The sequence below is a fragment of the Schistocerca americana genome, chromosome X, assembly GCF_021461395.2.
Source record: "Schistocerca americana isolate TAMUIC-IGC-003095 chromosome X, iqSchAmer2.1, whole genome shotgun sequence".
Classification (NCBI taxonomy): Eukaryota; Metazoa; Arthropoda; class Insecta; order Orthoptera; family Acrididae; genus Schistocerca; species Schistocerca americana.
The window spans coordinates 989722239-989735895 of record NC_060130.1 but is presented as its reverse complement, the minus strand read 5'-3'; the positions used below and the strand labels follow the sequence as shown (position 1 = coordinate 989735895).

Below are 13657 nucleotides of genomic sequence, written 5' to 3'. Positions count from 1 at the left end.
TCGGCCTGTACGGGTGCTCTAGGGGTCGGCTCTCGCCTTTTGGTCGAGGACGTCGAAGCAACCAGCCATCGCCTCCGGTACGCCAGATCGTGTTCTGGCAGTTAAGAAGACAGTTTGGTAATGTATGTCCGCAGCACCGGCAGATAGGGATTTTCCTAGGTGATAATCAGAGCTCAGCAGAGCGCGCCTGTCCGTCTTTTTGTAACTTTGTTCTGTCTTGAGTAGCAGGAATTAATGTTGGGTTAGCTGTGTGTCTCTCTTAAGATTTGAGTGGCAAGGAATTGGCTCCACATACCACTTCGTCGTAAACCTCACAATCTAGTTTAGGGACAACTTCACCTTCACAGCGTTTGTTTGAGTATCCAATTTGAGCCAATTTGATGTATTATAAATGTTTCATGTGTTTTTGTTTATTATTTTGTGTTTAGTCTTAATAAATCATATTGTTATTTTGGACAGAACTTTCATTCTGTTAATCGGTAGAGCAACCCATCATTTCTCACTACGTGAATGAAACCTTCCTTTATGTAACTTATTTATCAAATTAAATTATTGCAGGTGCCAAACTCTTTTCTACTCCACTTGCAGGGTTGATTACAGTCAGTTCGCGTATATTTTTTAATCCATGTGCAACAGCAAAAGTCGGAGCTAGAATAGGGGGGCTTAGAGCATTATTTACATATGTAGATTCTAGAAGAATTTAGTGTTAAATACACTGCTTGGCCCGGCACCTCGCACATCGGGGTGTTCGTTAAATACTAGGGAAGGATGACGTTACATGAGCCAATTTTCCTGTTCAAGTTTGTATTGACGTTGGAAGGACGCTTGAAACTTACAACGCAAATTTGAAATCTCTTCATAATAACGTTTGACGACTTGTGGATTCTCGTCTGTTAAATCTGGATATTTCCTCAATTCTGCGAGGTCGCAGAATTGTAGTAATTCTACGTCGCGCGTATGAAAACTGTCGATAGGAATGCTATTCTGACTCTGGCACACTTGGTTCATGTTTGTCACGTCACGCCAGCAGGTCAGTGCACCACCCATGAAGGCACGCCCCTTGCTATAGTGTCATCATAAGCCACGGCCCGTTTCAGTGATTTGACGTTCGTACGAGATTTAAAGAAACCAAAATGGCGGATGGCGGAAAATTAAAAAAAAAAATGCAAGATGGTAGTTACATTTAAAAGAGTTCACGATGGTTGTGGCGGATAATTTAAAAACAAAATAGTGTAAAATGGCGCTGGCGGGCAAATGAATAATTTTTTTAAGGATATATTAAAATGAAACATCCAGTCACAGTGCAGTATTTTTTAGTTAAAGCAAAACAGTATCTATAGCCTGCCAACATAGGCAGTTCAGGTAAAGAAAATTACGTAATTTTTTTAATGTGGAAGTAGTGTAGTATAATTAGACACCTTTGAATACGACGCAAAAAAATCAGTTTTTTAAACATTGTCATTTATACACAATGACTGGCCTATTTCATTTTAGGTGAAAAGAAATTACTTGTCCGTAACTGTTTCATTTTACTAGATGTCCGCCTCGGTAGCTGAATGGTCGCCGGGACGATAGCTCAGCGTGTTCGGTCAGACGGTTAGCTGCCCATGAACTTTAACAAGAGTCATCATGGGACGTCCGCCCCGAACATATCGAACGAACAATTACGAACAAACTGAGATCAGAAAAAAGTGGTCAGTGCGACGGAGTGCCATGCTCAGGGGCCCGGCTTCCATTCGCGACTGGGTGGGAGATTTTCTCTGCTCAGGGACTGGGTGTTGTGTTGCCTCCATCATCATATCATCCCCATCGACACCCAAGTCGCCGCAGTGGTGTCACCTAAAAAGACTTGCACCAGGCGACCAGTCAACCCGACAGGGGGCACTATTCACACGACATTTCATTTCATTTTAATGGATGTAATTTTTTTAATGTATCGCCAATACCACCTATGTTTCGTTTTAATATCTGGTAAAAATACTGCGCTGTGACTGATCGTTTCATTTCAACGGATACTAAAAATTTTTCCGCCAGCGTCATCTTGCATTTTTAAATTGCCGCCACCGCTATCTCGCATTTTTATAATTTAACTATCACCTTGCGTTTTTTATGCGTTTCCCACAATCCGCCAGCTCGGACTTGAAGATCTCCCGCCAACATCACGTTACTGAAAGGGTGTTGGCTTGTGATGTTTCGATGGCCACCCCATAGATACGGGAGCATAGCTTATGACATCGTGGCTAGGTCACTGACAAATGTACACCAAGTGAGCCAAAGTCGCACTGTCGATGCCTGACGGGAGGAAAGATTCTCGCATGTTTCTCGAAAATGAGCCATCGTGAAAGGTTATCGGAAGAGCTGCACGTATAACAACTCTCGTCCGAGGCGACGCTTTAAACCGCAAGCGACACGGTTTGTCCACACGACGGCAGATAGCGTTGCCGGGGTCCTCAAGTTTCTCCGCTCTCAACCTGTCGACAGTTCATATTCCAATATGCGAGCGATGACTGGAGAAATGACGAAACGAAAGCAATGCGCCCCAGCGGCGCGCACTCGAGCGAACCGGTTTCGATGGCAAGGCGGGACCGAAGGAAAGCGTCCCGTCCCGATAACGTATCATTTCTGGGACGCGGGTCCCCCAGTAATCACTGTCATTAAACAATCGAGGCGTTGGCCCCTTTAATTTCGTTTAATTAATGAATCTCGAGATTGTAATTGCGCTAATTATTTGGCGCGCAAGAAGGCGGCCGAATCCTTGCAGGGCGCCTCGGCACGCTTTATTAGGATAATTTCCGCTAATTAATGGTGCCGCTAATTGCGCGGCCGAGGGCCCTTCTTTCTCTCCTGTGGTGGCTCGCCGCTCGAGTCCCCGCAGGCGTAATCGCCCTTGAGGCTGCGGGGTCAACAGTCGCGACACAGGCAGACACTCGCCGTGCTACCATATTTGTTTAAGATACTGCGCACAACCAGTGACAGGTCTGATATCCGAAACACTCACCATTTACAACGCATTGTTAGTATTTCTATAGCTACACTTAAAAATGCGAGTAATGACATCTGTTATTTGTTTCTGTAATACTTTAAATGTGATTCTTCTGTAGTCGGGGATAAAGACCTCCGAAACTCGTAAACGGTAATAAAAAGCAAAAAGGTAAGTTTCATATCATAAATAGTGACTGTTCGCTGCAGGCCGCAGTACCTTCCTTTCCTGCTCCACAAGCAAATGGAGCGCAGGAAAAATTACTACCTGTATGCCTATGTACGAATCCTAATTTCACTTCTTTTGTCTTTACGGTCTTAGGCAGAATTTACTTTGGAGGCAATAGAATCGTTCTGTAGTCTGTTACAAATGCTCCTACTCTTAGTTATACAACAGCTTTTCGCGAAGAGGCTACTTTCTTCCCTCCAACAATTTCCATCTAAGCTCACTGAACATACCCATGCGCCTAGTGAAGTGAAGCGATAAAACAGTGTGTGGGTGTCAGCGCGTATAATGCGATGCGACCTCATACCCAAGTCTTAAGCACGTCGAACTCTAATAAACACAGGCGGAGTTCTTGTTCAGTGAAATCAATCCTCAGAGCCAAAAGGACTTAACTGCTGCTGCCAAAAATCAGTACAACGACTTCCCTTCAGTCGGAATTACATTACAGTGTCAATACGAGCACGTCATCGTAATGGGAGACATGAACATAGACTCCCTGATACACTCATTGCACAATATACCTAAGAAGACTATCAGTTGCATCAACATGAGCATTCTCCCACACACTATATGGCGCACTGTCACACTCTGATAGGTGTAGGCCTGATCACAACGAAAAAGATTGACGAAGTACAAAATAGAGGTCAAACTCTGGCTTCTGCCCTCTCAACACAATATGTATATTCCTGGCGTATGCCACACAGCCCGCAGAGCTCTAATCTGGTCACATAACGTGTAGGCACTACAAGTAGACAGACAGATATCAGAAATGCGATGATATCAAATACTTGGAGAGCCCACAATTGATGGCCAAATCCATGGACTTAATAATACGTTCACTGCGCTCTGCGACAAACACGCTCCTATACGTACAATCCGTGTAAGAACAATTTCTGTTCCTTGGCAGCCAGTTACATCAAGTGGTGAACAATTGAGGATACTGCTCATAGACTTCTCAAGGGAAATCTGAAACCGAAACGCTAAGAAACATACAGGAAGTTCGAGACAGGATAAAGCAATGCTTTCGCAATGCCAAAATCGGGTATGATCCCTCCTTTGTATGCACCGATACGGCACCCGCCATTCTGTGGAAGAATCTCCGTAGCTTGAATGTTGGAGAGAAGAAATCAGAAATAGTTTCTCAGGCGCCGGCCGAAGTGTCCGGGCGGTTCTAGGCGCTACAGTCTGGAACCGCGCGACCGCTACGGTCGCATGTTCGAATCCTGCCTCAGGCATGGATGTGTGTGATGTCCTTAGGTTAGTTAGGTTTAAGTAGTTCTAAGTTCCAGGGGACTGATGACCTCAGAAGTTAAGTCCCATAGTGCTCACAGCCATTTGAACAATTTTGATACTGTGAACCATGACATATTGCTCGGAAAAATTGCGACGGCGAAAATTTACAGATAGTGTGTTGAAGTGGTTTGAAAGCTCCTTCAGAAACACAGCAATATGTCGTCTGTTGGAACTGCTGCAGGAGCGCCACAGGGCTGAGTCCTAGGTCCACTCTTGTTTCCTTTGAATGTCAAGGACAGCTCGTCGGTTCTGTCCAATTGTAAATATCATTCTATGTCGATGACCTCCAGCTTCACCTAAGTGCAATCAAGGTCTGAAGATGCCAACTCTGCGATCGTCCAGATGAATGATGGTCTCTCTCCAAACGTAACATGAGACTTGCAAAGACGTCCCAAGTAATATTAATGTCCCATCAGAAATTAACAAGTTCAGAATTTCACCAACATTTTCCTCCTGTTCATCTGGACGGTATTCGAATACCGTATCAGAAAGCAGTACAGACTTTGGTGTAACCGAAGAGCATCTCAGCTGGGCAGAAAATAGTGTCACCACAAGTGTCTACGCTCCATACGCCATGTTAGGTTGGTTGGAGTACGTGACCACCCAACGCTGTGTCTGCTTCACCCGCTCTTCAGTGCACAAGGGCTCCAGTACCGCGAATCAGGGGATAAATACCTGTCATCTCATGATAATCGAAGCAGAAGGTCTCACTTACCTATTATCCTGGCCGAGCTCATTCATAAAACAAAAACATCAGCAAACTCCTCAGTCGTCGCTGCCGCCTGTGGGATAAGCTGTGCTGCACTCCCTACACAGTTCAATGCCCTCTTGCACGACAGAGCAGTCTGAACCACTTTCTTCCATCACGCTCATTACTTTTCCACAAAAATTAACGTATATGGCCAATTTCCCTCCTGTCAAACAGTAAAGCTATTGCTGCTATTTTCTTCTAGCTACGCTTCCTTCTCTGCGAGTCACGCCCCCTTTCTTTTCGCTTACCTCCATTACGTGCGCCGGCCGCGGTGGTCTAGCGGTTCTAGGCGCTCCGTCCGGAACCGCGCGACTGCTACGGTCGCTGGTTCGAATCCTGCCTCGGGCATGGATGTGTGTGATGTCCTTAGGTTAATTAGTTCTAAGTTCTAGGGGACTGATGACCACAGATGTTTAGTCCCATAGTGCTCAGAGCCATTTGAACCATCCATTACATGTGTGTTATTACTGTCCTCTTTCTCTCGTGTTCACTGCTATGGTGCTCACGGATTAAAACTATTCTCCCGTGACTCGTACTTATTGTTGTACTTATCACGAAAGAATCCACACTATTGTAATTTCTAAGTGTACTGTTCTACATTAGATGTAACTTATAACATGCTTGTAGTAATGAGCATAATTTGAAATATGTAGAATGCCTGGTTTTATGTAAGAGGGAGTGATGACCCTGATCTTGTCAGGTTAAATAAATAAATAAATCGGGCCACCTGCAGCACAGGAGATCGGTGAGTACTGGAGAAGCGTTGCCACTGACTAGGTTACCCAATTAAGCAATAAAAGTCGACCCCAGCACTGCGGGGAGGGACGATCGAATTCCGGAAGCGGACAAAAACAGGGTGTGTCGCTGCCCGCCGTGCTGTGTATGCTAATGAAAGCTGGCGCGTGTACGACACTCCTAACAACTTACCTCAACGCCAAAGCTCTACATGGCTGTCTTTTCTTTTTCTGGGACACTGTGGCTGAGGCTGTAGCCTACACTGGTTTCCTGCCAGCCCCTTTTCTCGTGGGCAGTCAGACGCACACACACAAAAGCACAGGCGTCTAAACTGATTGAAAGTTCGCATAAAGGAATCGACGCGATTTTGGTATTCTGCTAATCAAGATAAGATAATGCGAAGCGCAATTTTTGCACAGGTTAAGGCGCGCAATAAAGACTGTTAGCTGGTGACAACTCCTCTTTACCAAGTTTGAGCTAACAGCTTAATTTTATTTATGTTAGCTATATTATGTGGCATCAGTCACTGTCAGTCATTAAAACAATTTTGAGTCACAATCGCTAGCAAATTCTACAGCTATGGCCGGTTTCGACGTTCATGCCGTCATTAGATAGCGAACCCTACAGAGAGAAAGATGCATTAAAATATTAAGGAAACCAAACCTACAAAATAACCATGATGTGTTAGGCCTATATCATGTATCTAACACCTTTCTAAAGTTTTCTGAGCCAAAAATGCTCCAGAGCAAACCACTCCTGTACACAGAACTCGAGGCGTAGCGCAGCGCCTCATGCCTATTCAGATGGGACATCACAGTGTGCTTCGTTATGAGAGTGAAAGAAGGTGTGAATGTGAAATAGTATTGTGTAAAGCTTTTATACTACAGGGTGTAAATTTTCCAGAATAACTCGAAAAATAAGCTTCACTCGAAAAAATGTGTAGAATCCAAAGTTGATTATTTTTGAGGGGGGACATCTGCTGGTGCTAAAATTAACGCGCCACCCCAGCCTCCTGGGGGTGGGGCGGGAGGCAACTTTCAAATTTCAAAGGGGAACCCCCATTTTTTATTGCAGAATCAGATTCTACATAAAAAAAAACTACGTACATTTTGTCTTAAACATTTGTTTTGATTCTTGGTAGTTGGCGTTGTAATTCAAGAAAATCCATGTTCTCATTTTTGCTTGGAAAACGGTTACGGATAAATAAAAAATACTTATTTACTTCGTAAATTTTGATTCGCTAAAACTAAAACTCTCCCTCTCTCCCCATAGGGTGGGATTTGAGAGAGAGAGGAATTAGAGTTTTACAAATGTTGACCCAAATATTAATCTTTTTCCGCAGATTCGGATAAGTATTGTTTGTTTCGTTGTCATGGGGTCACACAACTTTTAATTATCAAACAAATCATCCGACTAGCTAACTGACTAACCAAACATCCTGTGAAGTCAGTTTCGGATTTCGCCCGCACTATCACTGCTCTACACTTGCTATTGCTGTAAGGAGTGTAGTGCCCTAGCAGCCTCCAAGTTCCCTCCAAGACGCTGCACTTTTAAGCACGCCGTACGCGGCCGCTTACCTGAGCTGAAAATACTGCCCAGTATTCCCCGGCACAGCTAAATATAAACAGGTGACAGTCGTCCTCGTTACTCACTGACAACAAACAAGGTGGAGACGTGAGCGCTCTGGCTCTGCTCTGTCCACTTGAAGCAGCCAGAATACTAACTAAAGCGGTTCTCAACCCAACGGTTGGTTGCAACACCACAGGGCTTTGCAAGGTATGATCGTCCTCCATCTGACTTACCTCAACCTCGCACTTACATTTACAAATTACTTACCAAATATTCGTGTCCACAGCTAAACTGTATTTTCTGAAGGTCAGAACTATTTTTAACATCACAAACTGCATAATTTATATATATATTGCAACCGGTCGAATTTTTACTCCGTCATTTATCTCAACTATTAGCCAGCCTTCGACTACGAGAATTTACAAATGCAGCAGTAACATCGAATGCTGAAAAAATTAATCAAACTTCAAAGTTCCCTCGTTATAACATGTAAGTTACAGATGCTGTTGTACCTACTTACGTTTTCGTCGATGAACACATACTGGTAATAATTTGTAACCCTTAACTTAAAATAGTTAGGGAATTCTACATCTACATATACACCCTTTAAGTCCCTGTGCAGTGCGTGGCGGAAGGTAGCATTGCTAGTAATACCATTTTTAACCGCAAAACATTTCCAGTGGGATCTGGATAAATTGGAAGAACCAGAGGTTGTTGAGAGTTTCAAAGGGAATAGGAGTCAACAATTGACTGAAGAGCGGAGAGGAATACAACCGAAGGCAAATCGGTAGTTTCACTGGTGAAATAGTGAAGACAGCAGACAATCAAATAGGCAAAAACGCAAGTGATACTTAATTTAAGTGACGAAAGAAGTAAATATAAAAATGCGGCAAATGAATGACGCAAAAGGAAATTGCCATCTACAAAATTGGACTGAGAGGAAGTGCAAACTGTCACAACAGGAGTAGCTAGACGAGATATGCAAGGCTGTAGAAATATAATGATAAGCCACAAAATTATGACCATCTGCTTAATAGCTTGTTTGTCCATGTCTGGAACGAAGTACGTCACTGATTCTGCGTATCAGGGATCAGACAGTTTGTTGGTAGGTTTGTGCGGGTATGTGGCGTTAGATGACTACGCACAGGCCATGTAAGCCGGCCGCGGTGGCCGAGCGGTTCTAGGCGCTACAGTATTGAACCTCGCGACCGCTACGGTCGCAGGTTCGAATCCTGCCTCGGGCATGGATGTGTGTGATGTCCTTAGGTTAGTTAGGTTAAGTAGTTCAAAGTTCTAGAGGGCTGCTGACCTCAGAAGCTAAGTCCTGTAGTGCTCAGAGCCATTTGAACCATTTGCACAGGTCATGTAATTGGCATAAATAACGAACCACTGATTTGCGTTGGCGGTGATGGCGCCCGACAGCGACCAAGGATTTACATCAAGTGAAGATTTAGTCGTCGAGATATCAACGTCAGTTCACCATAATGTCCATCAAACCACTGCAGCACAGTTCTGGCTCCGAGCCACAGACAATTATACTGCTGAAAGATGACATCGCCGTCGGGGAAGACATGAAGCATGAAGGGCTCAGGTGGTTCCCACCTGTCAGTGTGTCTTCAATTACAACCACAGATCCCATGCAGGCGCAGGAGAATGTCTCCCACAGCATAATACTGCTCTCACCAGCTTGCGTCCGTGGCGCGCTGCACGTTTCGAGCCGCCGTTCGCCTCAATGACGGTGTTTGTGAAGACGACCATCGACCTAGTGTACCAAAAATGTAATTCACCGGAAGAACCGACACATTTCTATTGACAGACGATCGAATCCCGATGGTCCCGTGTCCACTACAATCTGCAATCGTGACTGACAACGTCGTTGGGTCAACATTCGAACACGTAAGAGCGGTCTGCTGCCGAACGCTATGTTCAACAACGCTCGACGAACGGTGTGCTGCGAAACACTTGTGCCTGCACCACCATAGTGCCTCGGCAGAAATGCCACAGATCACTATCTATCCTACTTTCAACAGCAGGCAAGCCTCCCAAGTTCTGTGAAGAGTCGTGTACGTCCAACCATTTAGCGCTTAGTGGTAGTTTCACTGTCTTTTTACATCTTTCCGTAGATGCTCACGACAGTAGCACTTGAACATTCAACCAGCGCCGCAGTTTTCGAGATACTCGTTCACAGGCTCTGTGTAGCAATAATCTGCCCTTTGTCGTAGTCGCTTATCTCAATGGATTTCCCTATTTGCAGCCCATATCTTCGCTAAGGTGATCCCCCGTCCGTGTCTGCTCCGCTTACATATTGTTGTTACAGAGTCACGCGTCCGCAACGGCGCCGCGCACCATCCAATGTCGCGGTGAGCAGTGGTCATCACATTTTGGTTGATCAGTGTACCGGGTGATGAAAAAGTCAGTATAAATTTGAAAACTGAATAAATCACGGAATAATGTAGATAGAGAGGTACAAATTGACACACATGCTTGGAATGACATAGGGTTTTATTAGAACCAATGTTCGACAGATGGCGCTTCATCTTATCAGAATAGCAATAATTAGCATAACAAAGTAAGACAAAGCAAAGATGATGTTCTTTACAGGAAATGCTCAATATGTCCACCATCATTTCTCAATTATAGCTGTAGTCGAGGACTAATGTTGTGAACAGCACTGTAAAGCATGTCCGGAGTTATGGTGAGGCATTGGCGTCGGATGTTGTCTTTCAGCATCCCTAGAGATGTCGGTCGATCACGATACACTTGCAACTTCAGGTAACCCCAAAGCCAATAATCGCAGGGACTGAGGTCTGGCGACCTGGGAGGCCAAGCATGACGAAAGTGGCGGCTGAGCACACGATCATCATCTTTCACGCGTCTAAGAAAATACTTTTTTCTTTTTTTTGTTGTTGTTGTTGTAATAAAACCCCATGTCATTCCAAGCATGTATGCCAATTTTTGCCTCTCTAACTACATTATTGCATGGTTTATTAAGTTTTCAAATTTATACTGACTTTTTTATCACCCTTTATGTACAACTATGGCAAAGATAAATGCTTGTAGCGAACTTTGGAGTGAAGAGCAACCTTTGGAGTACAGAGAGGTACCCGTATCAGAATGAACTCACCGTCAGTGAGTATACTTTATTCATTACTTAATTTTTCTACATTATTGGGTTATGTTGGACGCTCTGTAGATTGTTGGATATTGGTAGCTTGTCATAATCTACAGTGTGTCCTACAAAAACAAAATAATGTAGAAAACGTTAAGAACTGAATAAAGAATACCCACTGACATTGGTACAAAGGGCTGCAACATGTTTAGGTTTATATAAAAAAAATCATTTATTTGCATAACAGGAGGACTTGACAGTTAGCAATAAATTTCAGTCTTAGGAAGTGTTTTATGAAGGTGTGCAGGTTGAATAACTAGTGCAGAGGTAAACAGTCGAACAGGGGAAAAAAGAAATTTTAAAAGATCCGGGCTTAAAGAAGGGATCGGTGGATAAGCAATATACTGAGGCATCAAGGCATCGTTGAATTGGTAATGGGTGGAAGAAGTTGGAGGGGGAGGGGCGAAAATTGCAGATATGCCAAAGCTTGAGTACGGGTTCAGATGGATGTAGGTTGCAGTCTTCATGCAGTTACGCTGAAATGGAGAGGCTTGATTGCACAAGTCAGCCGTCGACACAGGGCAAACTGGAGGGAGGGAGGGAGGGAGGGAGGGGAGGGAGGGAGGGAGGGATGGTTGACCTATGCCTTTGATTGAGCCCTCATGTTCCTTATTTCAGCCTGAGGCGACATAAACGTTGAAGGCAACATTGTATTTCTGTAAGTCGTTTCATATGTGGCTTTGGAGCACACGTTAAACTACAGCTACACCTGCATTCATACTTCAGAAAGCATTGTGATGGAAGACGGCACTTCCGTTGTACCACACATCAGTTTCTTCGCATTCCATTCACTTACGGGGCGCGGGAGGAAGTGCCCGTATGCGCGTTGTAGTTAGCCTGATCTTGTGTTCGCCATCCCTACGAGAGCGATACGAAGGGGGCTGTAGCAAATTCCTATATGCCTCACTTCACATTGCTTTTGGAAACTTTGTAAGCAAGCTTCCTCGGGCCTCTGTCTTCAGTCGTGTGCCAGCTCAGGTTTTTAACATTTCCCTGATGCTTACGGGCGAGACAAACAAACTGACGACAATCTATGCTGTCCAGTTTTGAAAGCGTTGAGTATGCTCTGAAGTCCTCTCAGAAATATGTTCCATATGCTTGAGCAACTGGCTGGGTAAGTCAGTTCAAAATTCGGAGGAAGGGCACACTACCATCAACACGATCGCGCGTGGGTTGAGGACATCACTTACATGTGTACCCTGCGGACACGACGGCTCAGAGCTACTCCTCGGAGCTTCTGAGGGAAAACGCGTATGCAATGAACTGCGTTCGGTCCTTACGTTTGAAAAATGTGGACGGGATGATTACTTTTCTCACTTCGTTTCTCTTGTTTTTAAAACTCAATTTTGTTATGCTCAATTTAGTATCTTATTATTCTTTCTTAGTAATACGGTTACCTCGACGAGACTGCAGGCCAGTATTGCAGGCGAGGTCACTTCGAACACGTTCTTTTTCTGGACAGTAACAATTAAACAAGTAACTCTGATTTCAATCGCGGATTTCCGGTAGCCATTCAGAATTATGTCCGAGTACCCAGCCGCATTAAATTTCTCGAAAGAAGTCATTTCCGTACTTGAAACTTTTCTATTTGAAACAAACATTCCATTCGCGATGACCTCACGACATGCAATCGTGTCCCACATTTCCCTCGAATGGTATCATATCGTACAATCTCATATATGAGTGTATTTACAACGGAAAAGAGTACATCCAATAAGCAGGTTTAGTCTCCGTACCATATCGCACAGCAAATTAAAATAATTCGGCAAATGTCTCGATATAGAAAAAATCTAGATATAGAATCTTATATTTGCGTTCGAACTATACTAGGCCGTTTGAAGGGAGTAAGGAACGTCATCACTTGGGACCTATCCGCACTGCTGTGTTGATCGTGCCAGGTTAGCAATTGGAAGCATATAACGTAATTGTTGTGTGATATAGCTCGATAATACCTAAGGAAGTGACGCTGCCTAATCGCCAAAAATGTAAAGCTTTGGTTTCAAATACAAAACAACCTCAGGCAGGAAAATGACTTTCCTCTTGAAATTCGAGTGAACGGTGGGCCGGTAAATTGCGGGGAGGAGGAGAGACAGTCTCGGCGTCGAGCCCCGACAGACAGATGTATTAAATGCTTACGTCACGCGCCCTAATGCACCACACTCCATCTGGAGCCTCGACAGACAGGTCTTGCTGCGTCGGCGGCCGCACCTATTGTAACAATATGCCCGGTAAAATAGAGACTCACTGTATACCTCCTTTTTCTTCGGCCTTCCCCTACCGTTACGTAAGACGTGAAAAAGCGGACACACAGATACGACGGGCTTCCAAATGAAAGTGTTCCTCGCAACATCCTGCCCTTTCCTTACACATAATTACGGATCATTACGTGTCTTGGAAAGACATCCGTAATTTATGCTCCTAGCCGGTAAACAGCCAATTTATGACACGAAGCCCGGCGGTCGCCACATAAATTACGCTCGAGAAATAATAAACGGCGCCTTTTTCCTGTAATGTTTATACACATATGCGGAATACCCTTCAGGGGAACGCCGCATTCAGTTATAATTGCGACGTTACGCCTGAAGAATGTAACGGCTGCAGCAGAAAAAGGACGAAGACCCCATCTCTGAGATTAGCGCCGACTTTCACATCAATTGCCTGGCTGCACCTCTCCGCGGAAACAACTCACTGGACACGCGGTAGCGGACATTCCTATGGATCCAGGATCGCACCTTGGATTTCCTATTGTTATTTCTTATTTACGATCTGATCCGTTGTCTTGTATATAAGAGCAGACCCTACAGATTCTAAACTAAAATCGTCATTTTAACAAAGATAAATTTTGTTACAAAATTGTGGCACTTATTTGAGTATCAGTTAGAAACTCAATAACAACTCTAAAAAATTTTCTCAGAACTGAAACTGAAGAAGGCCT

At 44.3% G+C, this 13657-nt stretch overlaps 1 protein-coding gene across 1 annotated transcript in view; it reads right to left on the bottom strand.

Annotated features, from left to right (window-relative positions):
- LOC124556427 (latrophilin Cirl) overlaps positions 1-13657 on the bottom strand; it is a 799014-nt gene that overhangs the window by 249942 nt on the left and 535415 nt on the right. The window lies entirely within an intron of this gene.